General features: G+C 37.2%; 1 long non-coding RNA gene across 1 annotated transcript; it reads left to right on the forward strand.

Moving 5' to 3' along the window:
• Positions 1-2,000: 2,000 nt before the first annotated feature.
• Positions 2,001-24,906, forward strand: LOC120768366. Its single transcript, XR_005704752.1, has 2 exons — positions 2,001-2,401; positions 24,741-24,906. It is a non-coding gene; the product is annotated as an uncharacterized LOC120768366 (long non-coding RNA).
• The last annotated feature ends 1,640 nt before the right edge of the window (positions 24,907-26,546 follow it).

Raw genomic sequence — 26,546 nt, forward strand, 5'->3', positions numbered from 1 at the left:
CAGCTCGTCTTCTAATTGTTCGTGCATTAATTAGTAAACAAAAGTGCTTCTATATTTAATTGGAAAAGACTGTGGGATAAATTTGGGTAATCTTTTTGATCAATGAATCGTCTCCTTATGTAGTTTTTTGCTGTCTTCCTCAGCTGTGCCGAGAAAGTACATTGCCAGTTTGCTTAAATTTATTAATCGGAGGCACCACTGACCTATTCACCGAATATTTTTAACTAATTTTATGTTGAGATAAACTTGCCAACCACTTATTATTTTATTTGTAAAGTCGGTTGAATAAGTATTTTCCGCCAATTTTGATTCTTAAAATTTTTAAAAATTTAAATTTTGATTCTAAATCGCAACTGAACAGTGACGACGGCAAAAATCTCTTTACAAAATGTCTCAACAATATTTGAATCGGTTTATTGTTAACGTCTTCAACGAATAACGTACTTTGACACTAGCGTGGTACTATTTTTTATAATAAATATTAGGGGGTGCTTTAATTTTGTCCACTCAGATTTATACTTTTGAAAAGTTTTTTGTTTAAAATTTTGTATCTCGAAAAAATATCTAACTTATGTTGTATTTTTTATGAATTAAAAGTGTGCATAATTGTTACATAAGTATAATAATTGTCCAACTGGTATTGTTATATTTTTCAAAAATTTAGACATAAAAAAAAAGACAGTAGGGGATGCTTTAGTTTTGTCCAATACTGTATATCAGAGGCTGTTTCATTTCGGTTATTTTAAATTTAGTAGCGCGAAATGTAAGGCTGCTGTATTAAATTATAAAAATAATTAATCTATCAACTGTCATACATAATTTCTAACAAAAAATTGTTTACTGCATTTAACTACGATGTCTGACGAAAAGTGCAAAACGGTTTTATTTTAATTTTTGTATTGGAATTTAGTTAAATTATGTTAATAATAATTGTATAAATTATTATTTTTAAATTTTTAGTGAAAATCTCAGTAATGCGGAGACGCAGTTATTGCTGAGAGTACGGTTGAATATGTCCTCGGGAAACGACTTTATTGTTTTAATAATATTTTTCTTTTTAAAGACAAACATTTGTACCTACAAATTTTTCTTTTTGACTTCAATACCCTTCTTTTTCTTAAATTTAAAGAAAATCTATCATTTCTTTGCTCACAAATTTCATCTAGTGTTAGATTCAGCAAAATTTCCATTTTAGTACTATACGCGTTCAAAAATGCAAACAAATGTATCTGCAAATTGTCAAAAATTGTATAAGAAGTATCAAACGTCAAACTTGCAGTGTTGCTACTGTTGCTTATGCTGCAAGTCATGATGCATTTACGAACATAGCCATATTTATATAAAATTTAATCGAAATAAATGTTTGTACGACAAACGAGAAAAGGAATTTCTAGGAATCGTACAAAAAAACCATCCTTCCTCTTTCTGTTTATTTCCCTCAATGAATATGACCGAACTCTTTTTTTTTTTTTAATTTCTCTAATGTTTGTTAATGTGCATATTCAGTCCAAAACAGAAGTAAGCATTTTAATTGTTTGTAAATATTTAAATTTTCTATTCATAATCAAACGAAATATAAAATCAAAACATAAATTGTTTATTGACACTTTTCTCTTCTGCATGTAAGAACATTGTAGTCATTCAAAAGTCTACTCTCCGTTCCCTATGCATTTGACAGGCTTTTCGTTAATTTTTTGACAGTAACATACGGCAGCGTATGCATATTATAGTTAGGCACTTAGTTAGTGTGTCGGTATTTCCAAAGTTGCTTTTTTTTGTTGTCACCATCGTGTTATTATTTTCTTTACAACACTATACGCGTAGATTAGGGTGCCCGTTATTTTCTCATTTGATTTTTTTTTGCTGACGCACCGAAATTTAATGTTTTGCCAAGTTACACATTAATTTACTACTCCAAAACCAACTGCTAGCTAAAATGTTATTTACGTTAAATATAACTTTAATATGTTTGCCTTATTTTTGTTTTATAGGATATCTAACTCGTCTGTGAGAGCATTAATAAAGAATATTTCTACTTCGCGTATTTTTATGTCTGAAAATATAAATTTTCAAATGAGTAGTGTTACCATTGTTTACTACATTTCCAAAAAAAAACCGTCTTCCAAGAAATCGGGGAAAAGCAACCGCCGAGGACGGATCATTCTTCACGACGACAATCCTGTCTCTCGCACATCGACTGAAACAACTGAATTTTTGAGCACTCAAACATAGATTTTATGAGTAAGACGTCAACGTTTTTCGACACCTGATGTGACGGTTGCTGCGTTCAGAAGGCATATTTTGAGGATACCTCAATTAAATTGTCAAAGTGCTTTGAAAAGTGGTGATAGCGATTCGATGATTGAAATTTGTTTTTTTCTATAATCCCGAAATATAACAAGTAAGTATTTCTTATGAACACCGTTAAATTTCGATATAGGCGAAATAAATATATTGTAATATGATGTATGCTTAGCGTTATGTTTAACTTGTAAACGTTTCTCTGACTAAATTGAGGTTTTCAAGATATGACGAGTGTTGTAAAATACTCACAATCGAACAATTAAAAAATGTTCTCAATTCTAAGCTTTGAAGCGCATTTTTAAATTTTCTTTAATAATGTTCCAATAAAGTGTTTTGTCCATTATTTCATCAATAAACATCGCCAGTAATAATACTATATAATATCAAAATGATTTTCACTCATTCCTATACTCCCGATGCCAGTAAGATCTTTGATCGTTAATGGTCGATTCTCAAGCCAATTCCTTTATTTTATTGACGTGTTGATCATCAGTTGATGTTGTTCTCGACACTCTTTGAATAATTTATACCAATCAAAAACACTTGTTCGTTTCAGCGTTCAGAAATTGGATTCCGCACACAAAATTTAATGATACTTCTTCTAAATAATTTCACTTACCGTAAAAATCCCCGAATGCACTTTATGTACTTTAGAAAGACAAGCGTATACTAAACATCAATGTTTATTTTGATGTGAAATTTGTCTCAGATATTACTGACAGTCATACCAACATAGAAAAAAATATTTCCACGAAAGGGATTTTAGTGCGAAATCTAAATAAAAAAGTCTTACACTATTTTGCCTACCGTAGTAGGCATCATATTTGACGCAGTAGTATATAAGTAGTAAGTATTAGTTGAGTATCTGCAGAAAAGCAACAGTGTCGCAATATTGCTGCAGTTATTTGCTTGTTCGAACTTCCGTATTTTTGTCAAGGTTGCAGCATCGGTCATATTTCGTTTACAATATTCAAAAGCGTTGATTGCATCATCTGTCCATTCGATACGAGTTTTATGGTTGCGTTTGCTTCCGTTAATTAGTTTTTGCAAAACAACTTGACTTTTTTGCATTCGATGGCTTCTGCAGGTCCTATGATTTTAATAATAATTTAATAGGTTCCACTTTTTTGATAGCGGGCGAATACCTTTTTGTATTATGATGTGGTTGAAGAAGTTTATTTCTGAAAACTACTTTTCTCGCAGGAATGTTGATTTTATTGATCGCACGGTAATCATCACATCATCGTCAATGGCGGACTGTTTTGCGGACTAGTCCAGTTGCTATTCGGTGGGCGGCACACGCCCGAGCACGAGTTGTGACGGGTTGACCTTGAGTTTCAATTACATCACATACCATAACTCGGTTTTTTACTGTTTTTTGATCGAGATTCAGGTCTTTAAATTCCTCGAGTATCTTTACGAATGGTCACTTACGTCGAAATCCTTCATCTGCATATTCAACTCTGTGTGAAATATTGCATCGATTGGCGGAGTCTCTAAAAGTTTAGTGGTACCAACATTCCTTTTGAATGTCTGCAGAAAAAAACAGTGCAGCTATTTGCTTGCTCCCCTTTTTCAGAAAACTTCCATCTACTTTAGCGCCTTCAGAGTCATAAATGTTTTCAGAATGCTATGCAAACTTTTTAGTAAATTGTATTGCTGTCAAAATATTATCGTATTCGTGAAATTTTCAGCCTCACTGGAATGAAACAAGAAGTAGCCATTAAGTTGGATTTCAGACTAATATCTATGTATGTATTCGATGCCTACAAAGCTCGAAAAGTTTACTTCTAAGTTCCAAATATTGGAGGATTAAAGGATTTTAAACTGACTTTAATAAAGTCAATAAATAAATGTTCAAGCGAGATGTTTTTGTCTTCTCATTAACTGTTAAATCTTGTTCTCTCTAAATTTATAAATTTCGATATAATCTGAAAAAATAGTTTTGACTGAAAGTTTGAATTGATTTATACATGGGGATTTTCAAAATCGTACCAAACAAATTTGTTCCAAGTAAGAAACCGCTAGGTTCGAGTGCAACCTAACAGAAGATCGGAATCTAACCAATTTTGTACATACATATATACATATCCGAGGCTGCTGTTGGTTTTTCATTGGGGTCAGCTTTTTACGTGGCGGGTCCCAAACCCAGCGCACAACCCTATGCAGGGGTGTTTCGCCTTCTCACTTTAGCTCACCTTCGAACGGATGTTCTTAGGCTACCCAGAGGATACTTGGTCAAAGACCGGAAGTCGTGAAATGCTTGAGTCATATGTAAAAGAATCGTTTCTGGCCACTCCCAAGTGAATGGCGATCAGAGAACTTTCCTCACTTGCGTGAACTTTCCTCACTTGCGTGAACTTCTACACATGACCCCATCCTGCCTTTATGCCGCGATGTCTGAATTTGGTATCCCCGCAAAACTAATACGGCTGTTTAAACTGACGTTGAGCAACACGAAAAGCTCCGTCAGGATCGGGAAGGACCTCTCCGAGCCGTTCGATACCAAACGAGGTTTCAGACAAGGCGACTCCCTATCGTGCGACTTCTTCAACCTGGTTCTGGAGAAAATAGTACGAGCTGCAGAACTAAACAGAGAAGGTACCATCTTCTATAAGAGTGTACAGCTGCTGGCGTATGCCGACGATATTGATATCATCGGCCTCAACACCCGCGCCGTTAGTTCTGCTTTCTCCAGGCTGGACAAGTAAGCACAGAAAATGGGTCTGGCAGTGAACGAGGGCAAGACGAAATATCTCCTGTCATCAAACAAACAGTCGTCGCACTCGCGACTTGGCTCTCACGTCACTGTTGACAGTCATAACTTTGAAGTCGTAGATAATTTCGTCTATCGTGGAACCAGCGTAAACACCACCAACAATGTCAGCCTAGAAATCCAACGCAGGATAACTCTTGCCAACAGGTGCTACTTCGGACTGAGTAGGCAATTGAGAAGCAAAGTCCTCTCTCGACGAACAAAAGCCAAACTCTATAAGTCGCTCATAATTCCCGTCCTGCTATATGGTGCAGAGGCTTGGACGCTGTCAACAACTGATGAGTCGACGGTACGAGTTTTCGAGAGACAGGTTCCGCAGAAGATTTATGGTCCTTTACGCATTGGTAACGGCGAATATCATATTCGATGGAACGTGTTATACGACGATATTGACATAGGGAATTAAGAGACTGCAGCTACGCTGGCTAGGTCATGTCGTCCAAATGGATGGAAACACTCCAACTCTGAATCATTCGGCGCAGTATCCGCCGAAGGGAGCAGAAGACCTCCACTCCGTTGGAAGGACCAAGTGGAGAAGGACCTGGCTACGCTTGGAATATCCAATTGGCGCCACGTAGCGAAAAGGAGAAACGACTGGCGCGCTGTTGTTAACTCGGCTATAATCGCGTAAGCGGTGTCTACGCCAATTAAGAAGAAGAAGATATATACATATACTCTATATAACTCATACACTGATCGACAAATTCGGCATAAGATTTGTCAGAAAAACGAAAATCATTTTATGTTATTTTCCTGATTTTATCTATTAACAATTATCATACCACATACTAAAAAAATACATGTGCTTTAGTAAGGTACCTCATATACAATCACCAATCATATGAAGCAAGGTCAGCTGGATGTTCGAAAAAAATAATTATGTAAGTATATGGGAGATAGGTCAAGTTTTCGCCCAATTGTATCTATTTTAGGCACAACGATATACTGTTATGAACAAAACTTGTTCTGTAATTTTCACTCAAATATTGGCCGATATATGCTGCATAAAGTCATCTGGAAGTTCAAAATTTTTTGTATATAGGGGCTCAGGAAAGTATTTATCCGATTCAGCCCATTTTTGATACACAGAAACACTATTGTCAGGAAAGATTTCTGTCTGAATTTCAATTGTATACCTCACACATTGCACGATATTTTCGGTCAAAAGTCAACTATAGGTACTGGGGTCCCCATTATTGGTACCTAGGGGCTTGAAGAGTTTAGGTTGGATTTGGGCAATTTTTAGGCATAAGGTGGCTTTAAAGGAATTATAAGTGCAAGTTATAGCCCGTTTTATCAATTGCTTTTTGATTTGTGTACTGGAAAGTGAAAAAACCAAATAGAGTTTAAAATCGTGTTATATGGGATGTAGGCGTGGTCATGGTCTAATTTCACCCACTTTCGCCAGTATTAAGATTAGTCGAAACCGGTCGGTCGGGTCCCGAGATATGTGATTTCATCAAAAATACACCTAACGGGTGTATGTATCACTTTAAACTAATCGAGGTAGATATAGGATAATATATATGTATATATGTGGTTAGGATGACGAGAAAAGTTGAAATCTGTCTGTCGGTCCGTGCAAGCTGTAACTTGTATAAAAATTGAGATATCTTAATGAAACTTGGTATGCCGGGTTCTTAGTACAAAAAAAAATTCGATTTCGTAATCGGACCACTGGCACGTCCACAAATCGCCATTAGTCGTGCATTATTGATCTTACCAAATCATATCGATTTGATTTTTGAGACTGATTTTCTTGGTTGCTGTCGCCCCGGGCGCAACGTCTTGGGGGGCGGCAAAATGGTATTTAAAAACTCCAATTCGGGCAAAAATTCCTGCAAATTGTGTCAAAAGTGTACAAGATATAGGGCGAAAATGGGTTTTTTCTATGGCTTTTAATAAGATGTCTTGTAATTTTACTATCAATTTCCTCTAAAACTGTATTGTGAGAATTTTGGATCTTCAGAATATGCGTGGCTTCTAGTTCCTAAATTTTATATACTTAATATCGAAGGTATTTTGTAAAAATTCACGTTTGCTTGAACCACCTCCTGAAACTTGTAGGTAGGTAGATAAAGTGGGGCGGCAGAACATCCTTGGCCCCGGGCGCCCGAAGTTGTAGCTACGCCACTGCTTAGAAAGTTTCAAAATATCAGTGTAGATAACTTAACATGCAATATCCGTACATATTCAATTCTAAAGTTCAGGGGTTTCCCCGAAATCGGTTTCAAATAATCAGTTTTACGACTTTAAGTGACGCCACACTTTCGAAAATTACCGTGTTGCCAGAATAAAACAAAGAGATTTCCACCCTTTTTTGAACATTTTATTATAGTATTATCCAAAATTATTAGTTGTAGCTATATTTTTCCTAAACGCGAGCACGTGTATTTTACAGAGGCAATCTTGCAAGACCGAGTTGCAACACCGCCTATTACCACTCTCACCGCATTTTTCCGGCTGTGCCAGGAAGACGAGTTTGTTATTCTTTGTAAAAGTGGCAAGATTATGCACGTAGAATTCATCACGAAAAGAATGGAAACGTCGCGTGCAGAACGCACCTGTCGACGGTTGGCCTGATGTGAAAGCCTGAGATGGCGTACACATAACACACTTTGAATGTTATTGTGTACGGTTTCTTCTGACTGGAGTCCGAAGCCCCACCAGTTTTCAAATTCTCAAATCGCAGATGTGCAGGAAAAGATCACTTTCCGAGAAGCATGTGAGACGATGGGGTTGCTTGAAGACGATGGCCACTGGGACGAAACGATGGACGACGCCACGTTGCGTTGAGTTATGTTAAATATAGTTTTAATATTACTTATTTTCATATCTTATATTATTATATTTTTTATTTGTGGATTTTGTTTATAATTTTATAGCATATAGTAGAGAGATTGCGTATTATTAATTAATTAATTAATTCGTTTTTTTACACGATTCATTCTTTTTTTGTACCTTTCTAATTGAAATCGATAATTTTTACTATCTAGCTCGCCTGTGAGAGTATTAACAGGAAATATTTTGCATATTTTTATGTTTGAAATACAAATTTTCAAATGCGGAGTTCTTAACAGTTTCATGCAAAGGCATCAATCAGCATAAAATCAGCAGTGCTAACGCGCAGTCTTGCCAATATTTACTGCATTTCCAAAGGGATATTGTGCAACACACCAAAAGTTTTAGAAGCGCCCCTCCCTTCCACGATGCACGATTTTCACTGAGTTCAGAGTTTCCCCCATTTCTGCAATGACAACAACACACGCAGAAAAATATTAGCAGTGGCTATAAAATATGTATGACTAAAACCCACGTTAGTTTTCGAGCACTGACACGCAAAAAAAAAAAATAATTGAAACCTTATGTCAGCTATCATACAAGGTGCGTTCCAAAGTAAACAGGACTTAAAAAAAACAGAACAAATAGTTTTTCGGCAAAATCAATTTATTTTATTCAAAATAGTCTCCTTCTGCTTCAAAACAGCTTTTTGCATGGTGCAAAAGCATGTAGAACGAGTGTTTTAGCTCGTTGGCCGGTATGGCCGCCAGTATGCCGGTGCAAGCCTTTTGAATGACCTCTACGTCTGCATAACGCTTTCCTTTCATAGGCAAATGCAATTTTCCGAAAAGGAAGAAATCGCACAATGTCATATCAAATGAATACGGGGAGTGGTTAATGGTTAAAATGTGATTTTTGGTCAAATAATCCGTCACAAGCGTCGATCGATGAGAGCAATTTTTGGTCGTTAGTCAATTTGTGTGGAACAAACCGTGCACACACCTTTCGTAAGCCCAAACGTTCGGTCAAATTGCGATAAATCGATGTTTTGGAGATGTTCAATTCCATTTCCATGAATTTCAATGATGATTTCGGCTTATTTTTGATGAATTCACGCAGTTTCGATGGACTTCCGGTGATCACGGATTTTGATTGGCCCACATGTTCATCGTCATTAATGTCCTCACGACCACTTTGAAAACGTTGAAACCACTCGTGCACTCTGCTACGGGATATGCAATCATCGCCATAAACTTGAAACGTTTCGGTAAAAGTTTTACCAATTTTAAAACAAAATTTAATGTCGGCTCTTAGTTCGAAGCTCATTTTCGCACCGATAACACAAACATACTGACACTTAAAACGCAATAACTTCACTTCCAAACAATAAAATGTGATGAAACTCTCATTGGACAATCGATAAAGATAGCAGATTCTAACGCACAACGAATACACGTTGTACTACATAAAGACAAATTTCACCGTTAAATTGTTAAGGAAGGTAAGTTTTAAACATTTTGTAATTTCTATTTAAATTATAAAGACTTGTTAGAGATTTTAATGGAATTTAATGGAGAAGGTGCGCACCAGCAAAAAAAAGAAAAGGCAGCAGGCAAATAAAAGTTGGAAGACTATTTAATGGATGGCATTTGATAGTGCAGCGGTTGTAATATCCTCTTCTAAAAATTCAATTTCAAATTCTGGTGCACTCGCCGGACAATAGAAATTGAATTAAAAAAAAATAGTTATAGAAGAAAAATATAAATTGTTACAAATAAAAATGGGAGAAAGAGTGGCTAAGTATGAAATGTATGAAGGTTGAAGTCAATTAAAAAATGTATGTCATATATTGCTAATTGATTATTTATTCACTGATTTTCATGTGGAAAGTTCATCAGGTTCTTCGTCGATATCAACAACCATACTTTCTACATATTCCAGATGGTCAGAAGTAGCTCGTAAGATGTTATGGAATATACCACAAACAGTGAACTATTTGGAATGTAGAATATGACTTTCTTTGTCCATTCGTTCTTAATTCTTAGAGATTGTCAAAGCGTTCTTGTACAATTCCAAAGCAATGTTCAATCCTCACGCGAAATCTGCTATGACGTAAGGTGAAAGCTTTATGCTTCGAATAATGCATTTGTTGTGAATGGGATCGAAATGGTGTGATAATTTAAATAAGAGTGGTCAGTGTTGTATAAGCAGAATCTCTTGAGTGCAGAGAGCACTATTACGAAATATACCAAAGTGCATCGCTACTACTTGTACATGCCGCATCCTTAACTGTTAATCACATACAACGTGTGCCTTTATGGAATAGATTAGGCATTTTGGAAAATAAGCTGAATGATTAACAACTGGTGCTTATACAAGTTTCTATTCATTATCACTAATATAATGCATATTTATATACAATGCGGCATCTCATTAGAGATATTCAGACCGAATTTGTTAATCTGGTAATTCGTTAGTTGGTACTTCGTTAAAACACTAAACTGTGAACATAATTTGCTCTATCTCGGTGGTGTGCTGGATTTGATTCCAAAAGATCTAATTGAATTTTATTACTTAGTTTTAAAGAATTTGTCAAAAACTATTTTGTAGTGAGCAGCAAATTTATTTTTTCGAAATAAATCAAATGAACTTATAGGCAGTAGCGCAAAACAAACAGTAGAATTGATGATACCAAGTAACGAAAAAATTACTTCGTTACTCGGTAAAACGGTAATCTGTTAATTTTACAAAAACAAATTGCGTGTAAAAAACTACCCAGTAACGACTAATGAATTAACAAAGCTGATCTGAATACCTCTATTGTATGTTTGTTTTAACGATATCTTTCCTTTCATTCGTATCAGGCCAAGGTATATACATACATACATATTTAGATCTTGTAAAGCGTTTCACCATCTCATACTCCAAACTATTTAGTTAACGATATAAGGTTATAGCTAGTTGTAGATCTATTGAAAATTGCCTGATGAATTGAGCGTTGCTAAACTGTAATCTTTTATGTATCTTTAATGAAACACAATAGCAACGTAAATTGATCTCTTGATACTCATCCAAAGTTTTCCAATAGCTATCGTCGACTAAAGAGTTCAAATGTTCAATTTTTTTAAGCTTCAAAAAGTAAGTAAACAACTACTATCCAGAAGTACTAGTATATTAGAAGTGGCTTCTTCAATCATTAAATTAACAAGTTTTTGTTTCTCAGAAGTGATTGGCATTTTAAAAATTTATTTGTTAATCTTTTGTAATTTGTTTTGTTGTTGTTTTCACAAAACTTATTATAATAGTCACTCATATATCACTAGATGCTGCAATGGATGCTCTCGTGCCTTCGCATATTTCGGTATCCATTCATCTTTATATTTTCTTTTAATCTATTTAGCATTAAAAATACTAATTTTTTTCTTCGCTAAGCAGAGTGTTTTAAGCGATTTGAAAAGTTAAGAAAAACATGCGGCGAAGAAATGATAATGAGCATGCATCAGCTTCTTTGTAAAATATGGTGGGGCGAAAGCATGCCCAACGATTGGAATTTAAGTGTGCTATGTCCATTCCATAAAAAGGGAGACCCCACAATCTGCGCCAACTACCATGGGATAAGCCTCCTCAACATCGCGTATAAGGTTCTATCAAGAGTATTGTGTGAAAGATTAAAGCCCACCGTCAACAAACTGATTGGACCTTATCAGTGTGGCTTTAGACCTGGCAAATCAACAACCGATCAGATATTCACCATGCGCCAAATCTTGGAAAAGACCCGTGTAAGAAGAATCGACACACACCACCTCTTCCTTGATTTCAAAGCTGCTTTCGACAGCACAAAAAGAAGTTGCCTTCATACCTCGAGATTTCAGACAAGGGGATCCCTATCGTACGACTTCTTTAATCTGCTGCTGGAAAAACTTAATCGAACAGGTACAATCTTTTATAAGAGTATACAGCTGCTGGCGTATGCCGATGATCTTGATATCATCGGCCTCAAAATCCGCGCCGTTAGTTCTGCTTTCTCCAGACTGGACAAGAAAGCAAAGCAAATGGGTCTGGCAGTGAACGAGGGCAAGACGAAATATTTCCTGTCATCAAACAAACAGTCGTCGCACTCGCGACTTGGCTCTCACGTCACTGTTGACAACGTCTGATAGTGTTTAACGTGGGATCCTGCAGGCGACAGCTTAACTCCACGAGGCTCAAAAGCACAACGGGTCAATACAATGCGTCGATCAGCGCCCTGAAAACTGGGTAACGATTTTCAGTACCAATCGGCAGTGTGACATGGACACACTAACCACCTTGGTAGGGCTCGAGGCCCATCTAAAACCTCTGCCGTACTTTGGGTCCGGTACCCGGTTGCAATGCTACTCCACATTCGACTGACAAAGTCAGTTCTTCCCGCGATTTGGGTTTTAACCACAGCCACCACGAATCTTCACAAAGGGCCAAACCCAATGAGCAGACTGGAGCGAACTCCAGGGGCTACTGCTCCCCGTGGTACCAGGTTAAAGTCTTTGGTATTGACCTTGTAGCCGAAGCTACGACCAGTTGAGCTTCCATACAGCCCTGGACTGGTGGCCAGGATCTTAGTCGCCTCTTACGACAGGCATGGCTTACCGCGGGTATATTCGGTTTCCCCTCGAACCCGGAGGGGTCCCCCCGTACCCGCAGGGGGAACGCCACTGATGACAGTCATAACTGTGAAGTTGTAGATAATTTCGTATATTTAGGAACCAGTATAAACACCACCAAAAATGACAGCCTGGAAATCCAACGCAGGATAACTCTAGCCAACAGGTGCTAAGTACTTCGGACTGAGTAGGCAATTGAGAAGTAAAGTCTTCTCTCGACGAACAAAAACCAAACTATAAGTAACTCATTATTCCCGTTCTGCTATGTGGTGCAGAGGCTTAGACGATGACAACAACTGATCAGTCTACGTTGAGAGTTTTCGAGAAAAAGACTCTGCGAAAAATTTATGGCAGAGGAAGAGGAAGACCTCCACTCCGTTGGAAGGACCAAGTGGAGAAGGACCTGGCTTCGCTTGGAATATAGAGAAACGACTGGCGCGCTGTTGCTAACTTGGCTATAATTGCGTACAGCGCTTACGCCAATAAAGAAAAAGAAGAAGCAGAGAGTTTTTAACCCAGAGTGAACGAATACTTTCGGGTTTTCAAGCCAAGCATGCCTCCACTTCGCTGTTTTTCGGTTGGCTATCTATGGAAAATTCACAGATTACTCTCACCATAGCCTGGATCTGCTGGTGCTGCATCTAAGTCCAGTAAAATGTTATGTCATAGACGTGCAGCTTTTGAAGTGCGATGCTGTCTTGGTACTTGGTAGTGTTGGGAACTATCGAGTGATTTCAACTATCGATTGTTAATGACTGAATGATTTTGACTATCGAATGAATTTTTTCGTTCATTCATTCATTCATTTATTTAATCAAATTCAATAACTAAGCAAAGGCGTGCTCTTCAAACAACAAAAAAGTACTGGAATTTTATTCATTTTTAATTAAACCAATACAAAGGTTTAATATAATTCAATATTTTAATAAAACATAAAAATGGTAAAGCACAGAAAAGATATTCAATATCATATAAAATAAATATAAATATAAATATCAGAAGACCGCAAAAAAATATTAATTATATATTAAAATTGCTATTTAAAAATATTATTTGATCTAGCTTTTCACCTTTAAGTCTATTTCTTCTATCATTTATTATTTGCCCAGCTTTAGAAAACCCCTTTCGGAAGGAACTGAAGTAGCAGGTATACATAAATATTTTTTGGAAAGCTCGTAGAGTTCTGGAAAAGTTGCCTTTTTTTTTAAAGGGTTTTGATGTCTCTCAACGAAATCTTGTCTAAGATATTGTTCCAAAGAAATATGTGCATTGACACTAGGGGCGTTGTGACAAATAGTTCTTGCTTCCGCTACTTTTTGGTCAAGTAGAGTCCAAAGAGATAATTTACTTTTATCCGCGGGTAATTCCATTACTGGTGGTGTAGCAGTCCTTTGGTTCCGCTGTATGAATGCTGATACCTCTTCTCCCAACCATTTTTGAGCATTACTAGAGTTACTTTCATTTCCAAAGGCAATCTTTTTAAACTGTGGGTCTAAGAAGGTCGATTTGGCACACATCTTGTCAGACTCTAGTTGGCCAAGTCGTCTCGAAATTACTTCCAACAAACTACTTTTCAAGCATTCTCCCTACGTTGTTTTCATTTGCTGGGAAATTTAGGGTGTGAGCGACACATGTGTGGTGGTGTTTTTGCAGTATATCCCTTATCGCTTTTTTAATATTTGCACCGTTATCACTCACTATCGTCACTATTTTGTTAAAAATTGACCACTCGTCAAAAATGCTTTTTAATTCTGTGGCTATATTTTGAGCAGTATGTGAGCCGAACACTTCTTTAGTTGCCAGGACTGCTGAGTTCATTTTGCTTTCCCAAATGAAATGACTAGTTACAGACAAAAAAGACTACTGGCTGTCAGTAGTCCACATATCTGTTGTTATAGAAAGGTGTGAAATATTTTGCAAAATGGCATGAAGCTTTTTCCGTGTATCGTTATAGTTTGAAGGCAACATTGTATTGGAAAAAGTTTTCTGTTTGGGATTGAATACAAAGGCTGAAGCTTTTTTGTATATTCTCGAAATCCTTCATTTTCAACAATAGAGAGTGGTTGCATATCTCTTGTAACCATTTTAATAAGAGACTCATCTATACTTCTCTTTTCAGTTTCCGAAAGTTCAGATCGCGTGCTTGTAACAAATAATTTTGTTTGCATTGCCCTTCTTTTTAATGGTCCACCACCTGAAACATTTCTACTGGGTATTGTTGAAAAACTTGTAGTTTCTACGTTCACAGGAGGTACCAAAGAAGCACTACTTATCTCACTTTCAATAGTTTCCACTGTTAAGTTCACATCTCTTTGCGTTGAAGAACAGCTTGGCATATCTAAGTCACTTACAGCAGGTGCTCGTTCGACTATCGCCGAAGAAGTATCCTCCACACTATGTGATGATGGATGCCGTCGTCGTAGGTGATCGTTCATATTTGATGTGTTACCAGCAAACTTAAAATTTTTTTTACAAATATTGCAGTTGACGTTATTACCATTATTAGCAAAAAGCTCCCACACGGCTGATCTTTTTAATCCAGGGCGCATTTTTGTATTATCTAATTGTGTATAAAAACATTTTCAGCATTTTCTTTACAAAATACATAAATACATTTTATATTACCACAGAAAACACTGCAATTAAAAATCTAATACCAATATTTATATAAGTTGCGACCCAATTCAAATGTTTTACTATTGATGCTGCAAATAATACCAACAGTTAAAACGGTTAAGTGAATGTATACATAGCTACAATTTCGAATCGCAATCCATAACCAAGTTGCCAACCTGCTTACTTCAAAGCCATTGGATTTTATCAAACCGACTAGAAACTGTCATTTAATCTTGCCAAATACCGATGACCATATGAATCTACTTTAGTCATCTTATTAATTTGGCGATGCCTCCTACATTATCGCTTTATAAGTCTATATTTATTATTATTAATACTTTTTACTTAAATCTATTTTAAGCATCTATTAACTTCTACCACTCATACATGCATTCAATTTAATTTCCATTATCACACATAATTCAACATAATTTTGAAATACACACAATTTAAGCATTATTCGTACATTTGCTGAATATAATACCATTTACTTGAAATGGAATAAATGAATTCGTACAAAAAATCTTTGCTAGATATCTACTTGCATAAAATCATTCATTCGAAAAATTATTCAATAGCGAAAAAATACTAATGAATGAAAAAATAGTAATGAACGAAAAATTAGTATCGAACAAAATATTCGTTTTGAACGAAAAATTGGTATGAACGAAAAAATTCGAATGAACGAAAAAATAGTAATGAGTGATTTCTTGAAAACTATCGAATGAATGAAAATTGCTGAACTGTAGTAATTGTTTAAATAAGGTGTTTTCGAATTGAAATCCAAAATTAGATATGATCAGGGATTGGCACAAACACAACCGAAACGACTCTCACAAAATTACATTGTGTTAGTGCGTTTGCAGTGTGACACATTGAATCAGTGGTCCTATGGAATTGGATTTAACGTGGTTTTGTGCCATCGAAGTGCTTGTTTTATGCTCTTAATTTGTGCGTGTTAATGACAATGCGTGTGAATACGTATACGATCACTTACGCTCTTTGAGCACTTGTGTAATTTAGATGGGGTCTGGTTACAGTTGGTGCTGTTATATCTGTTGTATCCAACGTTTCGGGCCAGCATGTAAATCTATTTCAAAAACTGTGGAAATAGCGATCTCCATCAGGTGGTAGAAATAGTCCGACTAGGTTGCTACGGGTGTCCGCAAAAGTGTTGGACGTTTCTCACGCTATAATAGACTTCACTCGAATAATGCCAGGCCAAACAGTTCGCAATGTTACCAATCGTACCTTTCCATTTACACCTGTACGTTATACGTTATGAGTTAAACGTAAAAATCTAGCCCTTAACTTCTTGATTATAAACGGCTGGACACCACTAGTTGAAATATAGATAAATATAGGCTTCTTCACCGCATATTGTAGCATGACCCCTGTCGGCCAGCTCTTCGTACTCACGCATTTCGGCCTCTCTCTGTTTTTGTCTGCAAATGCGTCTCGCTTCCCTCTTCAACATTCAGTATCTGTTTTTTTGCATTTTCCGAAAACGAATGGTTGCGGTTGCAGCTGTACGTCTGTTGTGATTACAGCTTCTCGACGAACCTTCGAACCTTCCTTGTGTTTGTTGACATGAGTTTTTTGCTGCACAAAGACGGGTGGGTATCTTGGCTGCAACAAGACAGTGGTCCCAGTCGGTGTTAAGATCTCGGAGCGTACGCAGGTCTAAAACACTGGAAGCGTGTCTTCCCACTATCACAACATGATCAATCTGGTTGGTGGCGGTTGGTCACCAATCAGCGATATGTTGAAGAACTTCACTTTGATGCGGATTGTGGCTAGCCGTTCATCCACCGGGTAAGGACCGGATATTCCAGATGCATACCCTCAAATCGTAATTCATTCACTTAAAGAAGGGTCTCTCAACAGAGGCTGTTGATTATTTTTCATTGGGGGCGTTTTTTAAGTGGCGGGTCAGAGGTCCAGATCTTCCCTTCACAAGGGTATTTTAGTGATTTCCGACTTTCTAGCTGACTTTATACCGCATATGGTAGTCAAAATGTGAGATATTTTTATGAAATTATTTATAATATTATTTTCATTAAAATAATATGGTTTTACACATTTTTCTATACCACACAACCATATTATAATGATTTTCAATTGTATTTAGGGGTTTCACTTAGTCTCATAAAGTTATAAGTTATAACGATCCGAAAACATAGCGTTCAGAGTTGTATTTGCGTAAACTTAATTTAGTATGCAATCCAACAACAAAATTTTTTTAATCTAGTATAAAAATTTACGATTTTATGATCTTACTCATTTCCCCATATTTGTTAATTTTTTCCTAATTACATACCCAATACAATAAAATTAGCTGCTTAAGGTCCGTTTCCACCTCTCAAGTAAATGCTCAAGAAAAAATTCCATATTTCTTGAGCTGTAGTCAAATGATTTTGACAACAGGTTACGCATTGTGAATGATGCACATTAGAAGATGATTGATGATAATGATTTTAACTAATTTAGGATGAATGTAACGATTACTTTGAATTTCCTTCAACATTTGTTGATTTCCTGTTTCTTCGCAAAACCAGCGTTGCCATATTTGCATTTTATTGAAAAAATGTATTAAAATTTAGTACTAGATTTATTTAGAGCTGAATACTGCGGTAAATTTTCTTAACCATTTATTTTATTTTTTTATATGAAGTTTTTACATTTCTAATAAGCCCTATAAGCTGTAATTTGTACGGTTTTTATTTAAGATCTCGACGTAAAATGCCCCAAGTCGTTCCATAAAACAATACGAGATGCTACGAACGGTGCCGAATCGATTCTCCCCGGTCTTTGTGTACTTCTTCGCTGCGTTCTGGACGTGGTCTATTCGGTCGAATATTATTCAACAATGAAAGCTGGGTCTCAAGATGGGTGATGGTGTTACGAATAGTACGCTCGTAGGCGAATTATGTTGACCATAAGTTGAGCGAAGCGCACGAAGCATATTTTTTACAGAAAGTAAGTTTTCGTGAACGTTTTTCAGGCGAAAGTCTTTTCATAACGAAATGCCAAACCATACTGAACAAAAATAATATGACAGCTTGACGCGACTCTCGCGTGATTTGTCAAAAAAGGTTATTGAAAACAAAATTCTCAAAAGATTCACCTGTTACTAAACGACAATTTAACAGAGCGATTCTGTACTGCAATACAAGTCTCTAAAATTGAGTTTTTAAATTACAGACAATTTTTTTGACTTGTCTTTTGCAATACATTATGTGACAGTCACAAAAATATCTCATTTGAAAACGAACAGGTCTAATTAGCTCTTACATTTCATTATTAGGAGATGTATGTATTTGCACTAGAATGAATATAGAAATGTCGATAACAAATATTAAATTTTCTAAATAGACAAAAAGCATATTCCCAGGAAAAATGAAAGTAGTATATGTTGACTTTGTTTCAGAATATTTACGAAATTTATGTGAAATTGATTTATTTTTAACTTTTTCGTTGTTTAGAAAATATACAAAAGCGAGAATCGATTAATATCTATGAAGATCTCTATTCAGTATATGCAAAATGGCAAACAAGCGTTCTTTTTAGTTTTGTGATCTGCTAACTATCAGGCCTTTCAACAGTACAACGACCAGACCAGAAACATACTTGTATAACTCACAATACAAATTTGTGGATTTGTTCAACTCTCCAAAGATTTAACTTGAAGAGACGAGTTGAAATCCGGGTAAGTGCCTATTTATTCGTTCGTCTGAGCAAATTGTAACTTGAGTAAAAATTGAGATATCTTGATGAAATTTGGTATGCGCGTTCCTTAATCGGACCACTGTCACAGCCACAGAACGTCATTAACCGAAAACCTATAAACTGCCATAACTAATCACTAAATTAAGATATAAAACTATAATTTTGCATAGGGGATCGCAGTAACAATAAGCACCTGTGGACAAAAACTTTTGAAAAAGTGGGTGGTGCCCCGCCCTTTAATAAGTTTAATGTATGCACATACATATCTACTAAACTCCCTAGCGCAAATATCATAGGAACCCCTACCCACAGTGTGCAAATGGATGAAACCGGAGGATAACCCGGCTCACTCCCCATATAACGGTACTATAAGAACTACTAAAAGCGCAATAATAAATTTATGGGAGCCGGTGTGAAAATTGGACTATTGGCGTGGCACTGTCCACTTTCTCTTATTCCTATACCACAGTGCGAAAATGAGCGAAATCACCCACTTCCCATACAGCATAACTATACCCTGGGTATACGAGTATTAAGTTTGTTACGAAGTTTGTAACACCCAGAATGAAGAGTCGGAGACCCTATAAAGTATATATATAAATGATCAGTACGTTGAGCTGAGTCGATTTAGCCATGTCCGTCTGTATATATGTATACGAACTAGTCCCTCAGTTTTTAAGATATCGTTTTGAAATTTTGCAAACTCATTTTCTCTTCAAGAAACTGCTCATTTGTCGGAATTGTCGATATCGGACTACTATAACATATAGCTGCCATACAAACTGAACGATCCGAATCAAGTTATTGTATGGAAAACTTCACTTTTGACGATGTATATTCACAAAAGTTAGAAATTGTTCAGATCGGTTAACTATAGCATATAGCTGCTATACAAACTGAACGATCGGAATAAAATGCTTGCATGGGAAACTTCCTCCTTTGACGATATATCCTCACGAAATTTGGCATGAGTTATTGTTCATAGAAATAATGTAATATCGGAAGAAATCTGAACAATTAGAGATCGGCTCACTATAGCATATAGCTGCCATACAAACTAAACGATCGGAATCAAGGGCTTGTACGGAAAACTTTCGCATTTGACGTGGTATCCTCACGAAATTTGACATGTACTGCTTAAGATAATAATAAAATCTACGAAAAAATTGTTCAGATTGGATTACTATAGCATATAGCTTCCATACAAACTGAACACATATGTAGTTACTAAAAGAAATGCTCCTGTGAAGGGTATATTAGCCTCGGTGCATCTGAAGTTAACGTTTTTTCTTGTTTTAATTTCTATTTGTTTCTTTCAGTTTTCATAAATCGGGAAGCCATTAATATAAAGGGAACAAACATTGTCCTAATAATGCCTTTAAAGTATTCTACCTTATGATCAAAAATTGCCCAAATCCAATGAAAACTGTTTAACATTGACGTTTGACCGAAAATATTGGGCAATATGTACATATGTGATATAAATAATTGAAAATCTGACAGAAACCTTTCCTGACAATAGTAACTCTGTGTATCAAAAATAGGTTGCATATATTGGATAATACTTATTACAGAGCATGTTTTACTCACAATGGTAGGTATCCAGATCTTAAGTAATTGCTCAAGAAAAAAAAATACATTAGCAAAAGAAAATTTTCTTGACCATTTCTTAAGCGTTTTTTATATGAAGTTTTTACATGCCTTCAGAGCTGGATACTAAGCTTAACAGTGTATCTTTGTGCCTAAATTAGATAAAATTACATGGCAACTTTTGCCTTACATAGGGTTGTGCGCTGGGCTTGGGACCCGCCACGTAAAAAACAATACCAATGAAAAAGTTTAAACAGCCTCGGATGAGAGACCCCCCTTTTGATGACGACCATGGCAAACGGAATAAGGACTACGATTTGAGGGCATGCACCTGGAATGTCCGTACCCTTAATTGGGAAGGTGCCGCTGCCCAGCTGGTTGATGTCCTCGCAAAAATAAAGGCTGACATCTCCGCCGTCCAAGAAATGCGATGGACGGGACAAGGACAGAGACGAGTAGGTCCTTGTGACATTTACTACAGTGGCCATATAAAGGAGCGCAAGTTTGGTGTTGGATTCGTGGTGGGAGAGAGACTCCGTCGCCGAGTACTATCATTCACTCCGGTGAATGAACGTCTAGCCACAATCCGCATCAAAGCGAGGTTCTTCAACATATCGCTGATTTGCGCCCACGCCCCGACGGAAGAGAAGGACGATGTGACCAAAGATGCCTTCTACGAGCGCTTGGAGCGCGCTTATGAGAGCTGCCCCCGCCACGATGTCAAAATCGTGCTTGGCGACTTTAACGCCAGGGTGGGCAAAGAAGGTATATTTGGCACTACGGTCGGTAAATTCAGCCTCCACGACGAAACATCCCCAAATGGGTTGAGGCTGATTGACTTCGCCGGGGCCCGAAATATGGTTATCTGTAGTACTAGATTCCAGCATAAGAAGATTCATCAAGCTACCTGGCTGTCTCTGGATCGAAAAACTACCAACCAGATCGTTCATGTTGTGATAGATGGAAGACACGTCTCCAGTGTTTTAGATGTGCGTGCGCTCCGAGGTCCTAACATCGACTCGGACCACTATCTTGCTGCAGCAAGATTCGCACTCGCCTCTGTGCAGCAAAAAACGCACGCCAACAAACACAAGGAAGGTTCGACGTCGAGAAGCTGCAATCACAACAGACAGCCGAACGATTTTCTACTCGGCTTGCACTCCTCTGAGTTTCGAGCATAATTAGTCAACAACTCGGTATAAGGGAACTGTGGGACGGCATTTCAAATTCCTTACGTACAGCTGCAACCGAAACCATTGGTTTTCGGAAAGAGCAAAAGAACAGCTGGTACGACGAGGAGTGCCGTGTCGCAGCGGAGAGAAAACAGGCTGCCTACCTCGCAACGTTACGATCGACCACTACACGTGCGGGATGGGATAGATACCGAGAGTTAAAGAGGGAAGCGAGACGCATTTGCAGACAGAAGAAAGAGGCCGAAATGCGTGAGTACGAAGAGCTTGATAAGCTGGCCGACAGGGGTAATGGTCGAAAATTCTACGAAAAAATGCGGCGGCTTACAGAAGGTTTCAAGACCGGAGCATACTCTTGTAGAACCCCCAAAGGTGATCTAGTGACCGATGCCCAGAGCATACTTAAATTATGGAGGGAACATTTCTCCAGCCTGCTGAACGGCAGTGAACGCACAACACCAGGAGAAGGAGAACTCGATTCCCCAATCGATGACGATGGAGCAAACGTTCCATTACCCGACCATGAAGAAGTTCGAATAGCAATTTCCCGCCTCAATGTCTCTGTAAAATATGGTCGGACGAAAGCATGCCCAACGATTGGAACTTAAGTGTGCTATGCCCAATCCATAAAAAAGGAGACCCCACAATCTGCGCCAACTACCGTGGGATTAGCCTCCTCAACATCGCATATAAGGTTCTATCGAGCGTATTGTGTGAAAGATAAAAGCCCACCGTCCACAAACTGATTGGACCTTATCAGTGTGGCTTCAGACCTGGAAAATCAACAACCGACCAGATATTCACCATGCGCCAAATCTTGGAAAAGACCCGTGCAAGGAGAATCGACACACACCACCTCTTCGTCGATTTCAAAGCTGCTTTCGACAACACGAAAAGGAGCTGCCTTTATGCCGCGATGTCTGAATTTGGTATCACCGCAAAACTAATACGGCTGTGTAAACTGACGTTGAGCAACACCACAAGCTCCGTCAGGATCGGGAAGGACCTCTCCGAGCCGTTCGATACCAAACGAGGTTTCAGACAAGGCGACTCCCTATCGTGCGACTTCTTCAACCTGCTTCTGGAGAAAATAGTTCGAGCTGCAGAACTAAACAGAGAAGGTACCATCTTCTATAAGAGTGTACAGCTGCTGGCGTATGCCGACGATATTGATATCATCGGCCTCAACACCCGCGCCGTTAGTTCTGCTTTCTCCAGGCTGGACAAGGAAGCACAGAAAATGGGTCTGGTAGTGAACGAGGGCAAAACGAAATATCTCCTGTCATCAAACAAACAGTCGTCGCACTCGCGACTTGGCTCTCGCGTCACTGTTGACAGTCATAACTTTGAAGTTGTAGATAATTTCGTCTATTTAGGAACCAGTATTAACGGCAACAACAGTGTCAGCCTCGAAATCCAACGCAGAATGACTCTTACCAACAGGTGCTACTTCGGATTAAGTAGGCAATTGAGAAGTAAAATCCTCTCTCGACGAACAAAAGCTAAACTCTATAAGTCGCTCATAATTCCCGTCCTGCTATATGGTGCAGAGGCTTGGGCGATGATAGCAACCGATGAGTCGACGTTACGAGTTTTCGAGAGAAAAATTCTGCGAAAGATTTATGGTCCTTTGCGCAGTGGCCACGGCGAATATCGCATTCGATGGAACGATGAGCTGTACGAGATATATGACGACATTGACATAGTTCAGCGAATTAAAATACAGCGGCTACGCTGGCTAGGTCATGTTGTCCGGATGGATGAAAACACTCCAGCTCTGAAAGTATTCGACGCAGTACCCGCCGGGGGAAGCAGAGGAAGAGGAAGACCTCCACTCCGTTGGAAGGACCAAGTGGAGAAGGACCTGGCTTCGCTTGGAATATCCAATGGGCGCCACGTGGCGAAAAGAAGAAACGATTGGCGCGCTGTTGTTAACTCGGCTATAATCGTGTAAGCGGTGTCTACGCCAATTAAGAAGAAGAAGAAGACATGGCAACTTGGCCTAGCCCCCATATAACTAATATCAAAATTTTCGTACATTCGGCTGACTTTATTTTACCGATTTTATGTGAGGTACCTAGTTAGTAGACTAAATTTGGTCGGTACTACCCCAACTCTCATACTACAAATAATGATTTTCGTTTTTCTAATAAACTTTATACTGAATATGTCGGTCAGTGTATGAGTTATATTTCCTTCCTTACTCGTTAGGAATATGAATTCACCGAGTTTTTCGGTTGAAGTGTTTTTACCTATTATTCTCTGATATTGAAATTTTTTAGTATAAATAAAAATTAAAACTGCAATAAAGTAATTAAATACATATTAAAGGGAATCTTTTTCTCTTGTACAATGATACAATATACAAAAATGCTACACCGAAATATGCAAAAGCTCGAGAGCATCCATTGCAGAATCTAGTGATATACAGTAAAATCTTTTTTTACAGGGTCTTTTTTACACGATTTTGAAATAACACGGTTCGTCAAGAAGATTTTTTTACACATTATTTTTGATTTCCAAAAAAGTTGTTTTCTTAATTTTTTACATGATTTTCTGCTGTGTTGGAAATCATCGAAATGGCAACTCTACTTCACAGCTTGTTTACTTTAAGGGGTTATATACCTTTTTTAATTTCAAAAAATCTAAATTTTTTGATTGCTTTATCTTAAAGAACAACTCCTTAAGAACATTTTCTCAAATTTTCATACAGATTCGAGCAGTCGAAAAAAAGTTACAGCACTTCTAACCGCGCGCCTCGTCGCGGCCCCAAACCCGAGCGGCCAGTGTCACGTGCGAATATCTCGAAATGGTGTTTTTTGAAAAATGACTTTGCGATGACATGGATTGGCGGAAAACTACTGAACTGATTTTCTTCAATTTTTTTTAAAATGTTCGCAATGAAATTTTTCTGTGCTTGAACCATCGACTTTTTACGCAAAAACTTTTTTTTCGCCGAAATGAAAAGTTTTTAGGGAAATTTCTATTGACCAAAAAGTTAATTTTTTGCATAAAACGTTCCCGTGTGCACAAAAAAAAAAATCATAAAAACGATCATTCAAGCACAAGGAATTACACTAAACTAATGAAATTTGTTTACTTTTATTTTTTCAGTTGACTTGTTCGACCTTGGGAATTGTCACCGCAGGCTCTGCCAAAAAAAGGCCTCTAAGGGAAACAGCCACCCCTTAAAAACTATTTGATATTTTTCCACGAAATTTCGCACAAACATTGTTAATAAAGTGTACTATCAGAAAATAAAAACATTCGTGTAATGAAATAATTGCTACATATGTACCTAAAAAAAATCCAAACTTTCCTTTTTTTCTTCGACAAAGAAGGTATATAACCCCTTAAGGGAAATACCCTTTTTATTTAACATATCAATTTTTCTGATGACGCAATATATAATTTCAATAAAGTTCTTAAAAAATTAAATTTAGTAAAATATTCAAATTACATAATCGGAATTGTTAATAACTTTTCCAAAAAAAATTGTGTTAGATTGTTATCTTAGGATATTGCAATAAGCAATTCTACTTTATTTCGTTTTTACAGTGCCCTTATTAGTACTATGTCCTGAAGAGACAAGCAATTTCATTAGAGACGAAAATAAAAATTGTGCACTATCTAAGAAGTGGCGAAGGTTCAACATCTTTTGGCAGAGCTTTTGGTTTAAATAAAAATGAGAGTTCCATTCGAGAATCAGTAATTTCTGGATCAGCACTTAATTCAAAAACAACTAGTACAAATTCTACTTTGGAGAAGACTGAAAAACACATGGTGTTATGGATTGAAGATTTACAGAAAAAAAATTCCTATATATGGGAAAATTTGTAAAGAGAAAGCACTTAGAATATACAAACGACTTTAGGAGTTAGAAACATCGGTATCCCATCATGGTGCTAATAAAATTACTTTCAATGCAAGTCATGGAGGGTGGACAGGTTTTCTGGAAATACACGCTTTTCACAATGTAAAAATTCAAGGAGAATTGTCATCAGCAGATGAAAATGCTGCAAAAAACTATCCGGATGAACTAGCAAAAATAATTCAAGAGGGCAGATATACTCCAGATCAAATGTTTAATGCCAAATCAAATAAAATGCCTAAAATAACAATCATAGCAAAATATCAAAAGACAGCTTAAAAGCCGCCAAAGATCGGGCAACCCTCTTGCTTTGCAGTAACGCATCTGGCGATAAAATGTTGAAGTCATTATTAATCAACAAATTCCTTATGCCAAGAGCTTTAAAAGGTAAGGACATTACACAACTTCCAGTTCATATTATGGCGAATTAAATGGCATGGATTATGGTTACTATATTTACTATATTTGTTCCTGAAGTCCAGAAATATATGACACAAAAAGGTTTAGAATTCAAAATACTTTTGCTTGTTGATAATGGACGTAGCTACCCAGTGCTGATACATTCGAATATTCAGTTGCTGTTTTTGCCACCTAATACTCGTACCACTTCACTGATACAAAGCGGTGGTGACTATGTATTACAGTGTCACTTGATCACGGTTTTTTTGCATCAGGGAAACGTTAAGATATATTTTAGATTCAGTGAAAGAAAACAATTTGAATGTTATGAAAGAATGGAAAAAGTTTAGTATTTTGGATTGCATTACACATGTTTCCTTTGCTATCCAACAGTTGCGGCAATCAACCTTAAATGCTTGTTGGAAAAAGATTTTACCAGCTTTCGTGCTAAGTGGAACTTCAGTAGGGCAAATATCAGAAATTTGTTATGAGATTATAAGTCTTTCAAATAATATAGGTGTCGCTGGATTTGACTACATCCAAACGGCTAACATCGATGAATTAATGCCAGAAGGTTCTATTGATGATGACGACTTAATTGAAATTATGGCTATCAATGAGAATAAAGATGCCGATATCGACGACGACGA

This window comes from Bactrocera tryoni, chromosome 2 (genome assembly GCF_016617805.1).
Source record: "Bactrocera tryoni isolate S06 chromosome 2, CSIRO_BtryS06_freeze2, whole genome shotgun sequence".
In the NCBI taxonomy this organism is placed as follows: Eukaryota; Metazoa; Arthropoda; class Insecta; order Diptera; family Tephritidae; genus Bactrocera; species Bactrocera tryoni.